The following is a 22,497-nucleotide window of genomic DNA, read 5'->3' as shown; positions in this document are numbered from 1 at the left end:
ACCTACATTGATGGCTATTCATTTGTGTTATTTCTCCGCCTCATTCTTCTTTTTTGCACAAATTCTGCCCACAAATCAACCACGGAGAAATTCAATTTAAATAAATATATGTACAGTATCAAAAAACAGCAGGAAAAACACATAGAAAATAAAGGAAAAATAGTCAAAAACCCAGCAGGTAATAATCGAATGGGGATAGGATTTTCCATGAGCTTCGAATTAAATAGAAAAAGATCAAATTAATAGTATAAATATTTCACAAATTCGCATAGAAACCAAACAGGGATTTTGTGTGTTTTGCGCAATAATTAATACATAAACTAATATTATTTTAATATACTATGTTTGTAAATATGTCTAAAAATATATTCATACTTTTAGAGATCCGCCAATCGCTGCATCGCCATTGTGTGAATTTAATTGTGTTATGACTAAAAGCCGTTGCACATTTAATTAGATTTTCAACGGATTAGGTGTAGCCATTAATGGCGGACATTTTTCAACCAAATAATGACAAATGCTTAAAACACTTTCAGTTGCTTTATCGAATCGGAACTCAATTAAACTCTCTGCGTTTCTCTGCATCCTTCATTTTCCTGTTCCTTTGGCCAACATTCAATTTGCTATTTTCTAATTATGTGGTTGAACATTTTGGTATATTGAAAGCAATTACGCTAAATAATTGCAAATTCCCGTTGCATGTAGGTAAACGTTCGGGGGAACACTCGTATGTGGCAAGTGGCAACTAACAGACAACATACCCGCCACCCTGCCTCCCTTTAAGTCCCTCTACCTTTCCCCTTTTCACAGTTCCTGTCTCTCTAAGTGACGTACTGTTCCTGTTTCTTTCACACGGTTTTCTGGATACTCTTCTCTCCGATACTCGTGCTTTTCTGTTCATGAAAGGTTTTCTTTTTTAAGGGTATTTGCTGTTATCTATTCCTTAACCCTGTTTTTCTCTTTGGCTTCCCTAATGACTGCGACGCCGGTTTCAAATTCAATGGCAAAAGGGGCTGTCGATGTCTCTGTCGCTTGGAGGGGACAGACACTGGAGCTGTTGATGTTGATGGCGCTGCCATGGAACAGTTAACGTCAAGTGCCAAATCAGTTTTGCAATGCGCCAAGCAATTTCCGCATTTAATTACATTGATTATCCACGAAGCCAAAGAGCGGCAATCGCTCCGTCACTCCCCCCCTATAAATGGCTCCCTTTTTTTGCTTTTTTCTAATTTTTAGAAAACTTTCGCCTCAGCATTGAACTTGAATTTGCCACAAATTGCTGTTGAGGCGGCATGGTCGAGGCCTCTGCTCTGCTGTGACAATGCCCAACGAGCGTGTCATTGCTGTTGAATGCCTCCTGTGGTGACAACATTCAACACTTTCATGCTCTGGCAGTGCAAAACAACAACAGCAAAAACAACATGTTTCTGTCAACACAATTCGGTTTTTGTTGCAGCAATCGTAATGATAATAATTGTGGCAGCTGTAAAGCTGCAATGAAACAAACAAACAGAAAACAAGCAACAAAAAATTGAACAAAATCCATTAACTCATAATTTTCTGCTATGCTGAACACAATCCAGAACTCGGGGCTGTGGCAGAGCCTCTGCTTTTGCTACTGCTGCTTTTTCCACTGATTTTCCCTGAGTGTTCAGTTTGTTGTCGTTAAGCCAACACATATACGATACACACAAAAAAAAACCAAATTGCGCGCAATTTTACGGGAGAGCGCATTTTGCCTTAAACCACCCAGCAACACCCACACCCACTCGGCACCACCCACTGTAGTAACACCCACTCAGCCTCACACCCACCATCGTGGAGGCAACGGAGGCACGTATGCGTGAAATATTGTGCAAACAACAACTCATACAATAGCTTCAGCTGCAACACCAACAAACACTGCAGCAGCATTTAAAAGGCACTGCAACAAAGGCTTCCTCTTCTGAGAAGTCTGAGAGCTGAATTTTTAAATACTCTGGCAGGTCGACTACCATGCGATTCAGGACTTTGTTAGACAGAAAAAATAAAATAGTTTATCCATTTACAATTTCGAATAAATAAATAGTAATATTCTTGCACACTTCCTTAAGCCCAAAAGAACCCGAATATCCGGAATCTTCTTTGCATCCGTCACAAAATGCCGCTCAAAATCAGAGTCCCCATCGCGTGATACGGTGCAGCAGCCTGACTGATTCATTGCAGATTCAACATTAAAGTGCATCGTCGTTGCAGGTCGGGAAAAATCTTCGTGGCAAGCAGGGTGAGGGGAACTTGTGAGAGGGGGTGCATAGGGAAATATATGGTAGACGGAACTCGTTTGTAACCGAAAAATAAAATTCACACGCTCCTCAACCGCTCGTTGTTGCCTGATTATGGGAAACAGTCAAAACGGGTTTGATTGTTGTCGTTGTTTCGGTTGTTGTTGTTTTTGTTGCTTTTGTTTTGGTTTTACTGCTGTAGTTGTTTTTTGAGGTAATTTAACTTTTGCATGCAACGGTTGCTGTTCAAATGAGAGTACAACAATGATATAGTGGCTATTTATAGATACATTCCCATTGTATATGCGATTGTAAATCTTTGCAGTCTATTAAAAGGTATTTCCCTGTGAATATAAAGCAAATGATCCCATGGTTTTTATAAGCAAATAATATTAAACTTATTGCATTGAGTCATGGTTTAATAAGGTTTTAATCTTATTTAACTTTGTTGTGTATTTTCTTGACACACTCATTTCGGTGTCCTCCCAGAACACGAATAATATTTTATCTCTGATCTAAGCTTCAGCTATAATAAAATGAATCCAACATTTATCAATAAGTGACGTAAAGGAGCAATTTATCACAAGCAAATGATGGGTAATTGACTCCGACGGATCATTGTCACCGCCCTCTAGAATGAGTCCTACATCGGAACCAATTTGAGTTGATTACAGTGGACTATATCTCAAATCAATCATTTTACGGTTATATATGGAAACTTAACAACTGAAATGAATATTCCAGGAAGTAAAGCTACTCAGAAAGAGCTTAAATTATAGTAGACCTTTTGAGAAGTCGTTGAACTAAAGCCAAGCCAATAGGTAATTGCCATACAATTACAATGATTGAATTGGGTTTGCCCTTAAATAGAAGAAAATTGAATCATATGAAACTCACACTTGTGATGTTTATCAAATAATCGAATTAACCATAGCCTTGATTATTTTCTTTTCATATCAAACTTAATCTCAATGCAGCCATAAAAACACGATTTTGTAAGCGAAACGTTTTGTCTGGTCTCGTGTTTGGTTTTATGCAGTTTTATGAACTGTAAATTGGTTAAATTACAAGCAATTATATATAATTCCATTGGCAGGCTACAACAGCTCACACGGCTCGCACGACTCACTCACTCGAGCACCCGTCAAACGCATTTTGTCAGACAATTTCATTAACAACAATTGCCGCCAGGGGCCCTGGGGGCTACGGAGTATGTGTGTGTGTGTGTGTGAATAACCGCTTCATTTCCATTAGCCATACAATTTGATTAAGCTCCGAAAGAGGGGCAGACCACAACAGCACAACTCCAATTCCGCAGGCAGATTACAATAATTTCTTTATCAAAGCAAACAATACGAGGCATACGCACAAACACGCAACAATAATAGCAGCGTTGAGGCAGGCCCAGGCCCAGGGCCAGGGCCAGGGCAATGGGGCAACAGCAGAAGGCTTAAAGGTCGTTGCATGTTCAACAACAAGCAAAAACCCTAATGCCAGAGGAAGGAATGGGAGCTGTGGGGCAAAAGTTGTGCCCTTGGTGCATACCCCAGAGATGGATTGGTGGCTGGTGAAGCTGGAGGGGAAAGACGTGGACAATGACAACGAAACGGAAACTAGCGGAAATCATTAGAGTCTGCACAAATGACTTCAAGATACTTTTACTACGGTGGCCCACAAGCAGTTTTCGCCTTGGGTCCGCACAGTGGTCCCACACAGAATCCACAGCCCGACCCACATCATAACCCAACAGTACGGGGGGAAATGCTGTCATAAAAGCTGCTTGAACTTCGAAACCCCCCAAAATAAATGATTGTCATCACCGAAATGGGAACCACTGCCATGAACTGAATATTGAGTAGTTGGAAAGCTTTGACAGCATTCGGACTGGTGTAGATTTTTCCTTAAAATTGCTGTAAACCCTGCCCAAAAGATATTTTGACAAACTTTAGAGGATGATTCTTATACATGATTATATTTAAAGCAATTTTCCTTCACTTTTCATCGCCTTGCCACCACTGTGCAGTCGTCCATTGGGTCTCTTTCCTTGTGCTGCCATCCATGGCCTTTGTTCCGCTCTTCTATATGTATATTTCTATCTTTTTTTTGGCCCAACTCTCACACACACCGAGTAGATAGTTCTTGTTGTGACTTTGTTAGTTGCCGTTGCTGGCAGCAGCTTATGCTGGGGCATCTACTTAAATATCCGGTATCATTATTATAAAAATCACAAGCTGAGGATCCCCGGGCGGACGACGTACTGGGACCCAGGAAGCAATTAGGGATGCAGAGCATAATTGCCGGAATTTTTACACAGCTTTAGTTTTTTTTTTGTTTTTGTTAGCAGGGGAATCCAATTAACAAAGATTAAAGGTGTGAAAAGCTTTGGCTTTTGTCTCGTGATTAGCCTGGTAAACTGCAGGGGCACGGGCGAGGGGTCAGATGGAGTGTGCCGGGAAGGATTCATTGTGAAGCAGCAGCACCAGTGGAGCTGCACATTTGTCCGACATAAGCTGGACCCAATGAGGAACCCTAAATAAAAATCAAGCAGACGTCAACGAAGCGTATGCGCGACGTGCAAATGAGAAGCCAAGCTGCTGCCACGGGAAGGGTGGGGCAGAGGAATGCAAAAAGTGGAAGTGGAAGACAGAGAGGAGTGCCACGGAGTGGAAGGTAAATAAAGAGCAGATAAAAATCAAATTAACAAAACGAAGTGAAGAGAAATTGCTAGCAAGTAAATAAAACTCCCAGAGATAGTCGGTCGTTGGGCGTTGGGCCACCTGATAAAAACCCAGAGAGAGGACTGGACACAGGACTTGTGCCCCATTTTTGGCGGCCCAATTTATATATTTCAGCATTTTTTATAGCGCATCCCCGTTCGCTGATTGCAAACAAAATGAATTCAGCTACTGAGAAATGACAGGGAAAACTTTTGGTGGATGTGGGAGGCTAGCAGGCAGCAGCAGACTGAGGCCATCGAGATGCGTGGCAATATAAAAATACAATTTAACAATGGACTGCCGCCAGGACGTTTACAAAAATACATTTAATGACTGTGCGCCCCCCAACCACTCCCTCCCACACAGTGGTCGCCTGATAAAAAGGCAAACACTGGAAAAAGGTAGCCTGAGCATGCGGAGGAATGGGGGCGTGGTCCAAAGGTGTCCGTAATCTGCTTAAAAGCACAACTCGGGCACAGGCCTACGGCTGTCGTGTGCCACAAGGCATCAAAATTAACGGCAAGAAATTTAAAAATGTAATTGACAGGCCAACTGACGGGCGGCTGGAGGCCATCAGCGATCAGCAGCCTCGCTCCACCTTCGGCAGTTATTAAAACACACACAGGCGGACGGCCACACACACACACACAATGGAAGCGGAAATGCAGCATTAAATGGAAATAAAACCAACTGGTGGGCGGGCAGGCTGGCGGGCAGTCAGGGCTGCCGCCGCTTAAGGACACTTTGGCCATGGCCATCGTCATTGCCAGAGCGCGACTCATTGTGGTTCGCTCTTGGCGTAATTGCTCTCAGCGGAGGGCTTAACATATTCCCGCCTCAGCCTCAGCTCGATGGCCATGGAGCTGATCCGTCCGTCCCTCCATTCCTCCGTCTGCCTGCAGATCCGTTTGTCAATGCTTTATTTGCGTTTATCGCAATCATTTTGCTGTCCTCCGCTGTCCTTTCGAATCCTGTTAATATGGCAATTTACATTTACATTATTTTTATTATGCCGCACACAGCGCACAGCCGAGTGAATCGGTTTAAAGATATTATACATGCATTTATTTTCCCGCGCACATTCTGTCATAATCAAGTTGGCCGCCTGTCAGCCACTCTCCGCCTGCGGTTATCGCATTTAATGGCTGCCCCGCAGATAAGTTAAATATTTTAAATTCCCGGCCATAATGGAGCAACAAATGCCAGCTGCCAGTCGAGTCGAGTCGAGCGGCAGCCACTGATGAGGCAGGCCCTGCTGCTGCTGCTGCTGCTGCTGCTGCTGGGAGCCATAACAATTAGAAGCAATTGCTACTCTCTGGCAAACTCCAACGACTGGCAACTGCTGAAATGCCACTGGCGGCAATTTCACTTATTTCACGTGCAACTTGCAACTTGGCCACAAGAAAAGTGAGTGACGAGCGAAGAGGCAATGAGGTGACGACAACGATGACTTCCACACTGCCACTGTGCCATTGCACTTGGCTCCCATTCCATGCAGATGGCTCTGCCGAGTGAGGGGTAGGCAGTGCTAAATGCTGACTGCCAAGGGAAGAGTACACTGCGGAAAATTAAAAAATGATATTGGATACTCTTGGCGCCGCTTCAAAGTTTGCTATTAATTTCAAAAATTCTTTCTCTGCCCAAGTCACGAAACTTATTTAATGCCTCACCTTACTATTTTCTCTCTGTGTAGGTGAATGTGGGCTGGAGTGTTGGCATGTCTTCGCAAAGGTAACAATAAACGTGAGTTTCATGACGGGCATCGCATTCCCGGAGCGCAGAGCCGGAAGCTGTATGGCATCGACCATGTGAAAATTTCACTTTCATGTTTAACTTAGACCAACAGCACACGTTCGTATGTTCATATGTACAAGCGTATCCGACTCTCCTTCTGCCTCCCCTTTCTTTTCTCCTTCTCTCTTTCACACTTTTGTCAATTTGCTTGGCTGCTGCAACAATGCGTCGGTGGCTGCTGCAATTGCAACGATGCTGCTTCTCTACGACTTCTCTCCTGCCGCACCTTTTGGGGACACAGTTTTGGGTCTCGCATTACCCCAGGGTATGCGTCGCGTTTTCGGTTGCATTTTCTTCTTACCGCATGCCTCATGTCTCATGGCTCGTGCACCTTCCACATGTCCCTTCCCCTGTGGGTCGTTCCAGCGGGCATTATGTGACATCCCACAATGAATGGAACTGCGCGTCATAAGCAACAGAAAACAACAAATAAAACAGGAAAAGATGCAAAGAAAAACCCCCATGCCACGTTGTTAAAGAAAAGTGCAAGCGACACAGTGTGTCCACTTAAAGCAGGCAACAATGTGTGCCACCAACAACAGCCGCAGCAGTAGGAGAGGCAGCAAAAGCAACCATAGATGCAGCAACAAGAGTCATGACAAAGCTGGAGGCAACAAAAACATCTGCAAGAGCCACAGCATCAGCATCAGAAACAATTTTGAAGCATTGCATAAGAGGCTGCAGGGAGCACACGATCTCCCAGCCAATGAGCGTGGGAGAAGCGCTTAATTATCCCCCAAAATGCAAGAAAATAAAGACTAAGGGAGAGTTAAATGGATACGTTGATGTAACGAACGCGGAGAAGAGATAAATACTGGGGGGAATCTACTCCTTTGTGCAAGGCAAAAATATACTCATTTAATTCATGGAATATTATGAATGCTCTGGATAGAATACAATGACCTCTAAGCTAAACAAAGCTCAACGTTATGCATCAACATGCCAACAATGATATCGATATCGCGTATCAGCTCCCATGTGGGAAATTTTTACTGCGAATCAGCGTCGTCCGCAGTATTCAACGAATGTCATTGAGAGGCATGATAAATATTTCTTATTTATTGTCTTTTACTTGCGAACGAACGTTTGAAGAACTTTTCCCTCTACATTCTACCTGCACTAACGTATGTACATCAAGTGCTATAAGTACTTTAATTCTCTCCGTCAATCATCCATAAATCTTCTTGTTATCTCTGACACCGATTTAACTTCATATCTCAGATGGGGGTTGGGGATGGGAAAAAAAAGTAAACTTCCAACAAAAGACCCTCAACGATAAGGGAACATAATCAATAATGCAACCAAAGTTTGGTTTTCCCCACAGATTTTTCCGAGAGAGATACTTGGTATTGGGTGCATGGAGGTGGCACCCGTGTGCCAACCCATGTGGCAACACTATGCAACAGGAACCGGAGTGCCAACCAACGGAGCAACAAACAAACAAACAAGCAACAACAACTGCAATCAATTGCATCTTCTGCCGCATGAATGCGTGACTGAATACCAGCACATGCTGCATGTGTGTCTGTGTGTGTCTGGATGAGTGGCATGGGGAACATATGGGATGGATGGTCATATCGGATGGTCAGTTGCAGCGTGGAGGTTGCACTCCCCTCTTGCCACAGCATCTGTGGCTGTGGGTTTTTCCTTTAGTTTTCCCTCCCAAAACGAATAATTTTTTCACTCTGTTGTTTTGCAGCTGCAACTGCAACGGCAATTCAAGTGCATTGCAGTTGCAGCATTGAATTGCATTGCATTGCATGACTGACCGACTCAACAGGGTGGGGAGAGCAGTGCAGTGCGGGGCAGGGCGGAAGGAGTAGGCACAGGGAATGGCTGAGCAAATGAACACGACCGGTGAGAGGGGCACCTCTAGGGCTGTGGGCGTGGCAGAGGCATTGGCAGCATAACCAAAGGGCGTTAACGTAAAAGTGCGCGTTATGTTTGCCAACGCGCGCCAACAAAATGCAAAGGGAAACCACGGGAAAACCATGAAAAACAGACACAAGGCCCACAAGCGACGACATCCGAATGCGATGAATGGAAATCACACACACACAAGCACACACACACTCGCAAAAAACGGTTGACAAAGAGAGGCAAGGTGTGAGTCAAAGAGACTTTTACTTTGTTGCTGCCGCTGCCAGGCCCTCGGGGAGCCTTGACAATGATATTGATTTGCTGTCATTATTGTTAGAGTTTCGGTAAAGGATGTGGAGGAGGTGTAGGGCGTGCGAAAACTGTTTGTACTCACTGGTGAAGCCAGCCGCCATCGATCCTTTGGGCTGCCTTGTCCTGGGGCACCGCGAAAGGAGGAAGTACTATACGGGTGCCACGAGAGACGCTACAGAACTGCAGTTCCTCGTTTAAAATTTGAATTTCAGGCGGCACTCGATACTCGCGAAATTGAAATTGTTATTTGTTTGTGGAGTGAAGGGAACCCGTTTCGTAGGCGGCTTGATAGGGAGTTGCTGCTGGGTGAAAGGACACAACGACACAAATAGAAAACTTTCCACCCACAGCGTCGTTGAGCGTTGCTTGCCCCAAGGGCTGACCACCATTCGAGCAGAGTTTTCCTTTTTTTTTTGGGTGGAGCGGTCCATTTACTTCACCATCTGGGGCAACACTCTCCGTCAACATTTAACTGCTACTTGTTTTTGTTTGCGTCTCTTGCAGTTATTGACTTTTTCCTAGCAGGCGGCAAACAAATGCAATTTGCATTTTGATAACATTTCCCACAGCTGTGCTGCATTTTAATTGCATTCATTCTGGAGACATTTTCCTTTCGAAGGTGGTCTTCACATTTCCACTGCCGCGAACAGAGTGAGTGAAAGACGTAACGAAATCAATTGTCAGGTCATCTGTCAATTTATTTGTTATTTCCCGCCAACTGTCAGGCTGTCTCAGCCAGTCTGGCAGTCAGGCAGGGCTGCACGAAGGCACAGGCACAGGCACAGACCCAAACCCGATTCAGGAGGCAGCAAAAACAAACACAAAACGTAATGCTTTTAATGCTTGCAACAAAATTGCAGTCGTTCCCCAGACAGGCAACACGACGGACAGTAGGTAGTAGCCCCCCAACTGTACGGGTACTGCCTCCCTCCGCGGAAAAAGTTCAAAAGTTCGCTTTGTCGCGCTTGTGCAAACAAATGATTTGTTTTAGTCGTAGTTTTTCCTACTCCTACTGCCACTATTGCCGCTGCAGCCAAAGCGTAATTGCCACACGACCAAAAGGCGTAGCAAAATTAGGCAAACGTTTTGCTCAACGTTTGTTTTCTCTTCTTTCCCCTCCTTGGTGTGTTTGGCTTTTGCCATTTGGTGGAAATTATCGACTTGTCGCCCAGCTGCCTCTCAAGAGATCGTCTCCTGCTGCTGGTGCTGCCTTCTTTTCCCTTGCTTTTCCCTCCAATGAAAATGAAAATGAATGCAAATCTCCACAAAACGAACAACAAATGATTGGCATTATACCATAGTTTGGCCTTAATTTGTTCAACAATGGGAAATCGGAAATCCATCCTTTCAGGGCGCGAGGAGCGGATGGATCCACAGAATTAACCACACCAATTACACGCACAAAACGCCAAACAATTAATGAAAAGACTGTCGGAGGGCCGGGGGTCGGGGGTAGGAAAAACAAGTGAAAAATCTATTTGGAGGCGGCTTCCAGTTTCGGTTCCGGCATAAATCAAATTAATTGAAATTAATGGTTCACCGGTACATCGCAGTGGAGTATTTTCACAACGTTTCGAGTGGCGCCCTCACGCAAATATTTGCCCAACAAATTCCGCCTTTTTTTCGGTGCTGTTTTTCGGGTGGTCTTTGCACTGGCAGGCGAAGGATTTGAGGAGGATTCCATTGACCATTAGGTTTTTGCGCCCGCTCTGTGGCCCACTAATTATTTTGGCTTACACCCGGGCCCTGGGTACGGGCGACCAGCGTTAATCCCTTTGAAGCCAAGCGGGAAAAAAAAGGATAAAGCAAAGGGATTCGCAAAAAGGTTTATGCGGATAATTAATGCGATATCTGATGTGACTTCTAATGGCAGCCATGGGATTGTTTATGCAAATTTTGGTGGGCATGGGAAACGAAATTGGAATTGGCTTCATGAAAGTTTTCAACAATTGGCTGTAAATTATCCAATTCAAAAGGGAAAAGTTTTGATGTCATGATACCAATAATCAAGTTAATTCATTAAGAAGTGCTATAGCACATTTATTCTCGATTATATATCTTGATATCTCCTCCCCTGTTCACGTACATGACCCACGCATAAACGATCTATGGATGCATGGGGAAGGCACATCCCTTTCATTAAGCTTTAGACCCGAGCTTTAGTTGAACTTCAAAGGCGAACGTTGGAGAAATTAATGAAATGTTTGTCAAGTGCGGTTTTTCGGTCTCTTTCCGTCTGCGCCAATCGCCAACCCCAAGCCCCGCTATCGCTACTGCACCCCAATGCCCAGCTTATTTGAGTCATTAAAATGATTTAATAAGGCCGAAAGCCGAAAGTCCATAAACCGATTTCACCAACGAACGAGAGACAGTCGGCGGGCGACCACTAGGAATATTTGAAATGTTATTCATCAGCAAACTAAACGGAGGTCATTATAGACTCGTAGTTGTGTCGGGTAGAGTACTTGGGCCGCATCGGACGCAACCATGAATAATGAATAAAGCCTACAAACAGATTTTTGCCCCTTTGCTGATATAATTCCTGGTCAAAATTTACATATTCAACATTCATAAGGGACGAGGCATTCGTGGACCCATTCAAATTCAAATTCATATGCCATAATGGGAAGACATATGGAAGGCATTAGTTGGAGGCGTTGTCCCTCCCATGTGGGCGAGGTTTGTGGCGGGGGAGGCCTGCCAGGGAGTGCCACAAAAACATCGCATTTTCCAATCAATTGAATTTCAATTTGCATAATTTTCTGTATGTCAATGTAATGTATACAAAATTCGATTATTTCCATTGAATTGAGCCGAAGACCTAGCAGAGACTGGACTCCCAAATGGACAAAGGGACGCACCCTCCGAAGCTCCTTCAATCGCTCTGACCAGCCACACACACACAGAGGATGGAGGATATAGGATATTGAGGATATGGGAATATGCTAACGCTCTAATGGGTGTGTCATGGAGTGGACAAACATTATTGCAGAATTTATTTCTATTTGTGCGTTCTGTGGAGACGCCTTCATACATGCCCTTTGCAGACACAGTCACACAGTTCAAACACATTGTGACCTCAAAGTAACCCAAAACTCGCAAACGGAATATACATACATGCCCCACAGACACAAAAGGGAAGAGAACTCGAAGGGAAATTCTACATTTGTGTGTATGTGTGAATCAGAAACGTAGTCGAGCGGCAGGAGAGCAGGAAAACGGATCCAAAGTGGGCAAAGCGGCTAAAAAAAAAAACCAAGCAATAAAAGGCACGGCCCTGAAATGCTCGCAACGATTCAGTTCCAGTTCGTTTCGGCTCTGAAAAACTATCAGAAATTCCATAAAGGAAAACAAGAAACAAACCGAATCGTAAATAGCAAGTGGTAGGATGCATCGAATAGTTAATGCTCTGAAGAGAAACAAGGGGTCGAGTTCAAACTGCAAAGAGTTCCATCTTTATCAATATTTGCTCCACCAATAATGTCGTTTCCTATTAAAAAATACTGCCTAATTAACTGGTCCTGTTTTATCTTTCTTTGCAGCCATCTCGAATCTCTTTTTTGTGCACAAAAAACACTTGAAGTAATTGCATTGCTTTTTAAGACACTCCACAGCTAAAGTACTCCAAGGACACTCTGCCACATCTCCAAAAATGTGCGTGTGTCCTTTTTGAGCGTATTTTACACGCCCACATGGCTGGCAGGAAGACCTTTTGAAGGAGCACAAAAAATCAAATTGGAAAAGACTCCGGGAGCAGAGTCCAAGACCAAAAAAAAAAGGGTTCAAATGTATTTACAGCCGGGTGTCTGGGTTTGGCCATCGGCTTCTCCCCTCTCAAACCTTTCGGCACTTTTCCAGACTTCTGTTTTGTGGCGACCTGCAGGGAAATGCAGAAAACACGCAACAGCAGCCCGCAGCAGACAGAGAGTCCTGCTGAAAGCTACCCCACAAAAAAATCCACCCTCAAAAACAAAAATGTACAAAAGCAGAAGTCCCGCGTTGGACACCCGCAAGACACAAGTTTGTGTCCGTTTCCTATTGCCCCTCACTGTTTTTTTTTCTGGCTGTTGTTGGTGTTGGTCTTGTGGGTGCGCGTGTCGTAAAAATTTAATTAAAAAATAATTTTGCCAACAATAAAAATCAGCACTCCCGATGATGATGATGACAAAAGAAAACCGAGCCGAACCGCAGGCCAACTAATGATTAAGCTACGCCTCGAGCGACACAACGAATGGTAGGCTGCCTCGCGATTTTACTGTTGCTTTGGTCGAATGATTGCCACGCCCATTAACCGGGCCCAAATGTGCGAATTATGTGCATGTAGCAGCGGGGCCATTTATGGTCATTTATTGTAACGCTCTCTTACTGTTGCTTCGTTATGTCTTTTGCCTTGGTTTGGTTGTATTTTAAGCTGCTGTGGCACGATGCGTTTTTCATCAACGATATTTTGAAACAAAACAGTAGCAACGCATCCATACAAGACATACAAGACATAGAGTGTAAGCCATCGGTGACAAAGGTATCGTTTCCCTCCCGTATTTAGTCACCTTCAGACGCTCCTTTTCTATTGTTAGAGGCCCACAGCCCCCCGCACTTGTGCGTCAAGCTGAAGGAAATTATGATGACGACTTTTTATTGGGCCCAAAGCCATTGTCCGGGCTGTTGTCTGCTTCTGCCCATCCTTTCCTATTGTCCGCCTGACAACTGAAGAGGTTCGCCCAGCTGCCTGAATGCTTGGATGTCCTTCACGCCTCAACACTGTCCGACCGCCTGCCGCTCTTTTTCGAGTCAATAAAAATTCAGTAAAACGTTCTCGACATAGGCTCAAGGATTATTATTGCTACTTTATGGCAGTTTATGTTTTTCTGTCGTTGTGTGCGTTTGCATCTGCACAGATTTAAAAGGTTATATACGCACACAGCCCCGCCCACCAGCTGGGGCTGGGGCCACACGGCTGGGGCTTTCTTCTAGGGTTCCTCCACGACATCAAGTAACTTGTGTCCTGACAACCCAACTTGTAAAGTGTTCGAGACGCAAATTGCTTCCCCGGGATGAAACTGGGGCCCCATGTCAGAGTCACAGTAACAAAGTGGAACATTTTGTAGTCAATTTCACAGATAATTGGTGGGCCCAAAAGAAAAAGAAATTTATAGCTGAAAAAAATGAATGCTTTTAAAGTTTTCCTGGAAAGGAACATTTCTAGCAGAGTTAAAACTCCTTCCACCGACTGTCTTCTCATGTGCAACAGGGAATACGTATACAAAATCCCTTGTCCATTTTCCAATTTCTCCCTCAGAAAAATATCCAATCAAATATTCAGTTTGACAAGAACTAACTTCTTTTTGAAAACAAAGGGATTTCCCCGCAGCCCCCCAAAACGCCAAGAAAACTTTTGGCCAACAAGAAGTGCAGCCAAAGTCGGAAGCTAATTATATGGCAAGAGAAGGGTTATCGTGGCGGAGTATTTGAGGGGGGGAGTTCAAGCCAAAAATCTGCTGTAAGACAAAGCCTCTAACCCAAGAAAAAACTTTGCCTCTGACTTTTGGCCCAATTATGGCCACGTTTCAATGTCGAGTCGTACAAATTTGCATATTTCCAAAGCTTTTTAATGTTTTTTTGGTTTTCGTTTTTTGTACGGTGTGTTTTTCTGTGTTCCCCCCGCAGTTTTTTTTAGGCGAGAGGAAAAATAAACAGCCAGACAGGCAAGCACGTTGACACCTTCGTTTTCATTCGTTTTTGGGACGAGGGGCGAGGAACACGGACGTTGTCGAGAGAAGAAAACTCGCTGCTAATTGCGAGTGTCGAGGCTCAAAGCAAATGGCTTAATTACGTTGCTGTTTCTAGTGCTTCTGCTGCTGCTGCTGCTGCTACCGTTGTTATTGGGCCCCGGCCCCAAAGGTCAGCCAAGCACAAAAGTTCATTTGCATAATTTGGCGGGGTTTTTAATTTTTTCGGCCCAGCATTTCCCAGGCCCCAATCCGCACGTAACATTTGCATAAACAGAATCTACAGTCGACTCTAGTGGCAATCAGCATAAGTCCCCACTGTGCAACGACAAAAACATATTTCTGCCCAAAAATCACTGCAGCACAAAAAACTTTCTCAATCACATCTAATTTGATAATTACTTAAACATGGACATGAAACCAAACCGGAAAACAAATTCCCTTTCAGATGCCCCAGTGGAATAGTCAGGCTTGAAACTGTCTGCAGATTGGCATGGATATCCACAACACTGAGATCAGCTTTTTTATTTGGCTTCAGCATATTCCGTATAGTCGAAAATACTAATAATTTTTTCCAGAACATATTTACACGTATTAAATGTTACACAGGTAAAAGTTTCGTGTTGGTTTCTTTTTGCTGTGTGTATTACTATTTTTGTTGTGGGGCTCTAGTTATTTGCTAATCAAATTAGTTTTCTCGCACACGTTTTCAATTTTCGGCAAACGCTAAAAGTTTCTTGCAACACACACACACGAGGGGGGTAGTTTAGTGCGTAGATATTGCCTGCCACAAATGCGTGAGAGTGCGGGTGCGATAACACACGCAGAGAGGAGCCAAAGAGCGTGTCAACTGTGCAGAATGTTTTTAGTATTTTAGAATAATTTGAATAAACCCGGAAAACACCACACGTGAATTGCAATGGAAATTCCTGTAATGTAAACAAACACAAATCCAGAAGCAAACCCTGCAGCACACACACAGATGCACGCATTCGCAAACAATAATGAGAGAGTCTGTCCGTGTGTGTGCTGAGAGATGCATAAATCAGCTGAATAGATGGACGGACAATGGGGGGCCAGTGGCAAGTGTTTCCAAAAACTTCATTGTGTTGGTCGCACTCTCATAATTGGCAACTTCCTTTTTGGCATATTCCCACCCCCCAATGTGACTATCGCTCTGCTATTGGGGTCAAATGTGCATAATAATTAACAACATTTACAGCATTGCAAATGCAATTTCGAATGTTTCCCCCTTCTCCCTTCCTGCCAGAAAATGACATTGCGAATCCACATATCCGATCAGAATGCACACGTAATATCTGCAAATATTTGTTCGTTTTGCCTGCTGATTATTTGGTTTTGTTTATGAAATTCTATTGCCCATCGAAGGGCTTTAATTAATTTTATCTGCATTTAAATCGAATTACTTGTATGCGACTTTTGTTGTTTTTTTAATTTGCTCATTTGGGGGTTTAATTACTGTCCAGAGAATGGATTGTTTTCAATTGATTAATAGAATGAATAGGTCGTCAAGTGCAAACAGTTCGTATTATTAAAATACTAATTAGTGCAAAGTGATTCAAGGAAAATGCAAGGCGTACTCAATTCAGGGCGACGCTTCTCGGCTCAAGAAAGAAAAGACATCTCACAGCACAAAAATAGATTCCCAGAATAAGAATGTCCATGCATATCCAACGGATAGCCTTATCTGCAAGATTATGGCTTCGCGACGCGTCGTTGGCGATGGATTAGATAACAATAACATATAGTGGGGGGAGGTGTCTTGAATCGTCCATCGTCCAGTATCCGGTTAGGCCGTAAGCCATTGGCAAATATTTGCATGGCTCTTGGCCCTCCTGCTGGATGGCTGGATGGAATACTCCTATGGCAAATAGGCAAACAGAGACGTTGTTTATTTGCGTCTCGTGTTGACACAAATGTGTCATTGATTATGCACGATCCACATATATTTTGGGGGCATATACTCGTATATTCATACCCATAGGATATTCCTTCAAAATTTAACCCAATTTACGACAGCTATTGTTTGGTCACGAAACACAAATCTCATATAAATGCACAATTCGCACAATATATTTCATATATTTATAAGGCAAATATTAAACAAGTGACAGCGCGAGCCGAGCCGCCGAAATATTTAGCATTCGTGCTAAATAAATTTATGCACAAATTAAACGCCAACATTTGTTAATGAATATTTGTGGTTAAGCAGCGGGGCCCGGTTACAGAATGAAAGCTGAAAGTCATTCCGACGCTAATAAAAAAAAAACAATTTCATAATATCAATACTTCAAATATCGTATAATTTGGAGACGCAACATCGCACCTTTTGCTGAAGTAATATTGAACAGAATAATGTCGCCAACCTTAGATACTCTACAACTACATATCTGTGGGAGAAGATAGAAATTATATTAGAAAGGCGTAGTCCCCAGCTTTTCTGCTCATTTCTTCATTTTTTGCAATATGATATTTTAAAAATTTCCATAAAATTCTTCCATTTCATTCAAACTTTGTGGAACAGCAGATAGATTATATTTTTTTTGGTGCTAGATTTACTATATTTGTGGTCACATTTTTTTACATTTTAATTGTGTACTGAATGGAGAGATTTTAAGCTTTTCTACAGTTTATTGTACATTTTATACGACCCCAAACATTGGTACCTACAACTAAGACTATCTGTTGTATAAATAAGTTTTTGTCGCATTTGTTTTTGTCAAATGAAATCCCCTCCCACTTTGAGTAAATCCTTTAATCCTCTTATCTTTTATAAAAACAAAAACTGATATATTCCCCTCAGCCCAAATGCATCGTAGAAAAGAATGATAGCAATTTGTTAGCCTCAAAAACACTCTTTACTTGTCCAATTTTCGTATACTTTGTTGTTAATTCACAGAATTAGCACAGGGTTTTTATTTCATTTGGAATTTCTGACATAAATCCAACATTTGTTTGCCTCTGAGCTTCTCGGAGACCTCTCGAAATACAAATTTTGGGTTATTGTTATTATATTTTGGTAAATATTTAACCACCAATACTCTGCGGCTGTTGATATTTGCATTTGAGATGTGAAAACGAATGGGGTGTTGTTTTTTTGGGCAGGGGCTTATTTACATGCCTCTTTTTTTGTGGTTTTCAACGAGAAATAAAATACATTTTATATATGATTTTGGCAGTGACATGCAAAAGCCGCAGTTGACATGACGTTGAAAAGCCATTGGCCATTTGGGAAGTGTGACCCCGACGAATGGTTAGCCGTTAACAAATTATTTCTTTTTATTAGCATATCCAGGCACATGACCAGGCTATAACGAGGCTCTGGCTCGTACCCATCTCCCCATTATCAGGTAGTTGTTGATTAAACATTGAGTGTGTAAAATGATAATGCAAATAAATAGCTAAGGAAAGATTATCAAGATCAAAACTACAGGAAGCTACGGCCAACGGAAGTCTACTCTTTTTGATAAGCTGCGTAAAGAATTCCGAGCATTACTCACCTTTAGATCTGCTTCCAGTGCTACAAATATATCTTCTGGGAATTGTCTGCAAAGAGAGTGAGGAAATTGTAAACCTGATTAATATGCAAATGTCAAGTGCGATATAATTAACGGCTTAACCCAGTTTTGTCTTGCTTAGCTTTTGTTTCGTGTTTGTTTTGTGTTTTTTGTTTTGTGCCACACACTTCCGCCTGCGAATGAGTTTTTGAGTAACGCCAAAAACCAGTTTATTGCACTTGATGTCTGTCCGCTGTCGCTGTGTCTGTCGCTGTGTCTGTCACTGTCTGTGACTCTGAGACTTCAACTTCGACTAACTGTCTGAGATTTGGCTTTGGGATTTGTTATAACCGGTGTATGGTGAGTAGGACAGGGGTATATTAAAATATTAAATAACAATAATTATTCACACCAAAAAATTACAGCGATTGTATAATTATCATAATCTTAATAAGGAAGGCTCCATCTTTGATTCCTGCTCCTTTTCTTCAAAATACCGGGTATCCCATATTCGTAATGACTGTCATCTTCTCACTTGTTGAATCCATTTTCATTTGGCTCGAACTGGTTAGCCATTGGGCATTGGGAATTGCACAATTCACAGTAAAGATATGTGAGGTGCACCGTGTGTGTAGAATGTTAAGTGCCAAGCTCGTAATTTAGATAATATTAAATTTCAGCAAACATTTAGTTGTGGGTCACTCTTTCAACAGGGGCTTAAAAGCGGGTTCAAGAGGGAACGTTCAGAACGCAATGCAGCAGAATCGCACAACGGGGGCAACGCGGGCTTGGGGCAACAGAGACTGGGTCACTTGATGATGTTAAGCTGCTTAGACGTTAATTGAATTAGTTTACAAGTATCGCCCCAACGTTGAGTGTGCGCTCTCAGTGTGTGTGTGCTAAGAGGTGTGACGCACTGGTGCATGAGGCAGATCCCCCAAGCACTCTCGCTCCTCCTTCCCCCCTTTTTCCCCACTTGTGCAATTGCACTTGCACTTGATATACAATTAGATTCTTTGTTGCCTCCAAGCCGTTTGCGGAAAAGGCAAAAACAACTTTGGCTCTTTGTATGCAATGCTTTGCCCAGCTGCAACACCACACTTCCCCCCTTCTAAGCGTCTCCCATCTGCCATCATCGTGCAGCTTCTCGCATTAATGAACTTTTAATTGTTGGCATCTTGGCGGCGGGCTGCTCAGCTCTGCTCTCCTCTCGCTGCTTACATAATTGAACTATCGTGGTGCACCGCCTGGTTAATTGTTTAATTAAGTCATTAAAATGCCATAAAAAATAATGAGTATAAGGCCTAAGAGAGCGCAGCTAATTTCTGGATTACCACAGATGCTTTCCTAGGACAAATGGCCCTTGACATGCGACACTTGCACTCCAGGGAGAGTCTTACAGATGTTTTCCCTTAAGATCAAAGTTCAGTTTCATAATGTGAACATGTCACAATCCAAGCGTGCTTACAAAACTAAGTCATCTAAGTCCCATCTAACCTTAGTAAATCTAACTTAATCTTCAAAACATGAATCTTCGTGCCATTCAAAACGAACGACGCCGTTCACTTTTGGGTTATTTTGTGCAGCAAATGGTGATGAAGCGCTGAGAGCCAAAAGCATATTTTTGCTATTCTTATCTTATCCATTACTGCTTCCATTACATAAATGATGGCTAATCTGCCAACAATCTAGATCGTGTTATTCCTATAAATTGAATTTTTCTACTCGGAGGAAGAAAAGTCACTCCATTATCCTTTGTCAACTGTTGTTGCCATTCTTAACCATTAGCCAGGTCTCATATCAGAGGCCGAGGCCCCACCAAGAAAGTAAAGTAAGTATTAACCTATATTCGTGGCGTTCGCTCTGTCGCATCTCCCCATTCGCGTGACTTGTCAATCTTTAGACACACAATTGCCACAACAGCCACAACAAAGGGTGCCACATTGGTAACACCAACAGTTAGATGGCCCAAAGAGAGACAGAAAACCATCCATAATGGCAGAGGGCGGGGGCACAAAGCCAACAATTGCTGTCACCATGACGATAAGCGATAACAAATTCATTAATTAAAATATTTAAGTGCCAACAAAGAGCAACAAAAGAAAAAAATATTTGCCATGCAAATGGCTTTATCAATCGCTGAGTCTCCTGCCCCATGCCACATGCCCCATGCCACATACCCCATGCTATGAGGCCAATATAAACTGAATTGTTTTGCATAAAACGATAAAGCAGATGCAAAAAAAAAGGCGAATCACATTACACAGAAATGTGTTGATCAATAATATAAAATAAAAAAACGGTTGCGCGCATCATAAAAACCAAATTATTAATAAATTAAATGCCGCACTTGAGAAGAGAGCTATGCACCAATTAAAGTGAATGTTAATAATTTTTCAATTTGATTTATCCGTAATTTTACTCCGTTTTTTTTACTTAATAAATTCGATTGCAATTTCCCAGTTGCTTTCCATCAAGCAGCAGTTTATTGTAATCTCTTTATGCGTTGACTTTGTTTTCACTTTAATTAAATTTTATTATTAACATCCGCAACATTTCTATAGCAACAAGCCAAACAGCCAGCGACAAGCGACAACGACAACAAATTGATTATATTCCAGAAATTGTTTCGTGGGGCGAGAAACCGCCACTGGGATCTCTGGCACTCAGGGGAAGGGCTCGGCTCTCAAATACAAAATTGCACAAAATGTAAGAGTACATATACACATTCAAATATTATTCGAAGAGAAAACTAAGGCAAAATAAACTTTTCTCCCCACTTGCGCTGATACATTGCACTCGCCTGAACCCCCCGGTGCGACCTTCGGGAAGCTGCAGGAATAAATTGATAAATTGAAACACTTTTGCAAAGTGGGGACCTTCTCGGGAAGTTTCTATCTGCGTGTTTCAGTGCGAAACTTAATATTTTCTTTCAAAAGTCCACACACACACAGACACGGAGGTTCTGGCTTTAAAGTAATGATGAATTTGCTTAAACTTAAGCCAATTAAAAATGAATTGTAACCTGAGACTGCGATAGGGTCCCAAAAAGATAGGAAAATGTGCTCTATTTGATAAGTTTCTAGCTTAGGCTTATGGCTAAAAGTTTGAGAAAGAGGTTCATCAATATCCCTAAACTTAATGGAAGGTTAATTTATCAATCAAGAAAGGACCGAGAATCAGAGTTTGTACATTCATGTTCACTCGATTTGTGTTCCCTGATTTCTCTGTCTCTTTAGTTAAATGAACAGCCATAACAAAGTAATAAATCCATTTACTTAGGGTCTAGTTCCGCTTCTCTAATAATCTCCATTAAAAATTCATTTTCCCATCACTCATACGCGCGGTGTGACGAACAGCAAAAGCGGCAAAACAAATTTCATTTTGGCGAGCACACACAAACGAAAATAAAGGGAAAAAAATGAAATACAAATTTGAGCAATAACAACGGATAAACCAATTTAAAAAAAATACAATCTGCAAACCAAATCCGCACACACGACAGAGAGTCAGGCAGAGACAGACAGGCAGATGGAGAGACAGAGAGACAAGGGATGACTACATTTTAAATACAATCATACCATATGTATGTATCAGGTTGTATCTTCTCTTTTTTTCCGTACAGACCCGAAATTGCAATGTCTGTCACAGCAGGAACTCGACCCTACCCAACCCAAGCCGACTCTGACCCGCAACAATCCTATTTTAATTGTTTAAGTGTCAGCAAAGCCAAAAATAAAATATGCAAAAAAAAATTGAATAAAAATCAAGTGCAGAGAGTGTGTGGCAGTGTGCAGTGCTTTTAATGAATTCAATCAAACTCGGATTGAAATTGCAGCAACTTTGGATGGGAATTTTTTTGTATATTTTGTACGAGTGTTCCATTTCGGCTCTCGGCATCATCATCCTTTATGGTGGCATGCACGAGTTGCTGCTGCCGCCGCGGGGCCAAATAATGTTAATGAGGACCCGAAAGAATTGCTTTATGTTCAATTTTATTGTCGGAAAAGAGAACTAAACGAAGGAGTGTGCAAAAAGGATGAGAGAAACTGGATGGAATAGAAGGAAAGAAAAAAGAAGAGAAAAATGGCAGCTTGGAAGGGGAATGACTTGGTATAGATATAGTGATTTGAGCCCAAGATAAAGTGATATCGTGGTATGTATACAGTTCCCCTAAGCGAACTGACACATTCATTTCGATACAACTCTTTCGCCACGGCTGAATAGAAAATATCGCCGGCCCTTAAATGAAACCAAATCGTTGTACTTCTGAATGTACTTCACTCTCACAATCTCTCTTCCACTACGT

The 22,497-nt window shown here is 42.5% G+C and overlaps 1 protein-coding gene across 1 annotated transcript in view; it reads right to left on the bottom strand.

The window, feature by feature from the left end:
• The window catches only part of LOC117899064 (extracellular serine/threonine protein CG31145), a 68,290-nt gene that overhangs the window by 31,289 nt on the left and 14,504 nt on the right, over positions 1 to 22,497 (bottom strand). The window contains exon 3 of the mRNA XM_034808830.1: positions 18,192 to 18,237. The gene's annotated coding sequence lies outside the window, so the exon portion shown is untranslated. The remainder of the gene's footprint in view (positions 1 to 18,191; positions 18,238 to 22,497) is intronic.

Source organism: Drosophila subobscura, chromosome O, assembly GCF_008121235.1.
Source record: "Drosophila subobscura isolate 14011-0131.10 chromosome O, UCBerk_Dsub_1.0, whole genome shotgun sequence".
Lineage (NCBI taxonomy): Eukaryota > Metazoa > Arthropoda > Insecta > Diptera > Drosophilidae > Drosophila > Drosophila subobscura.
The sequence above is the reverse complement of the archived record's forward strand: the minus strand, read 5'-3'. Positions and strand labels throughout refer to the sequence as shown.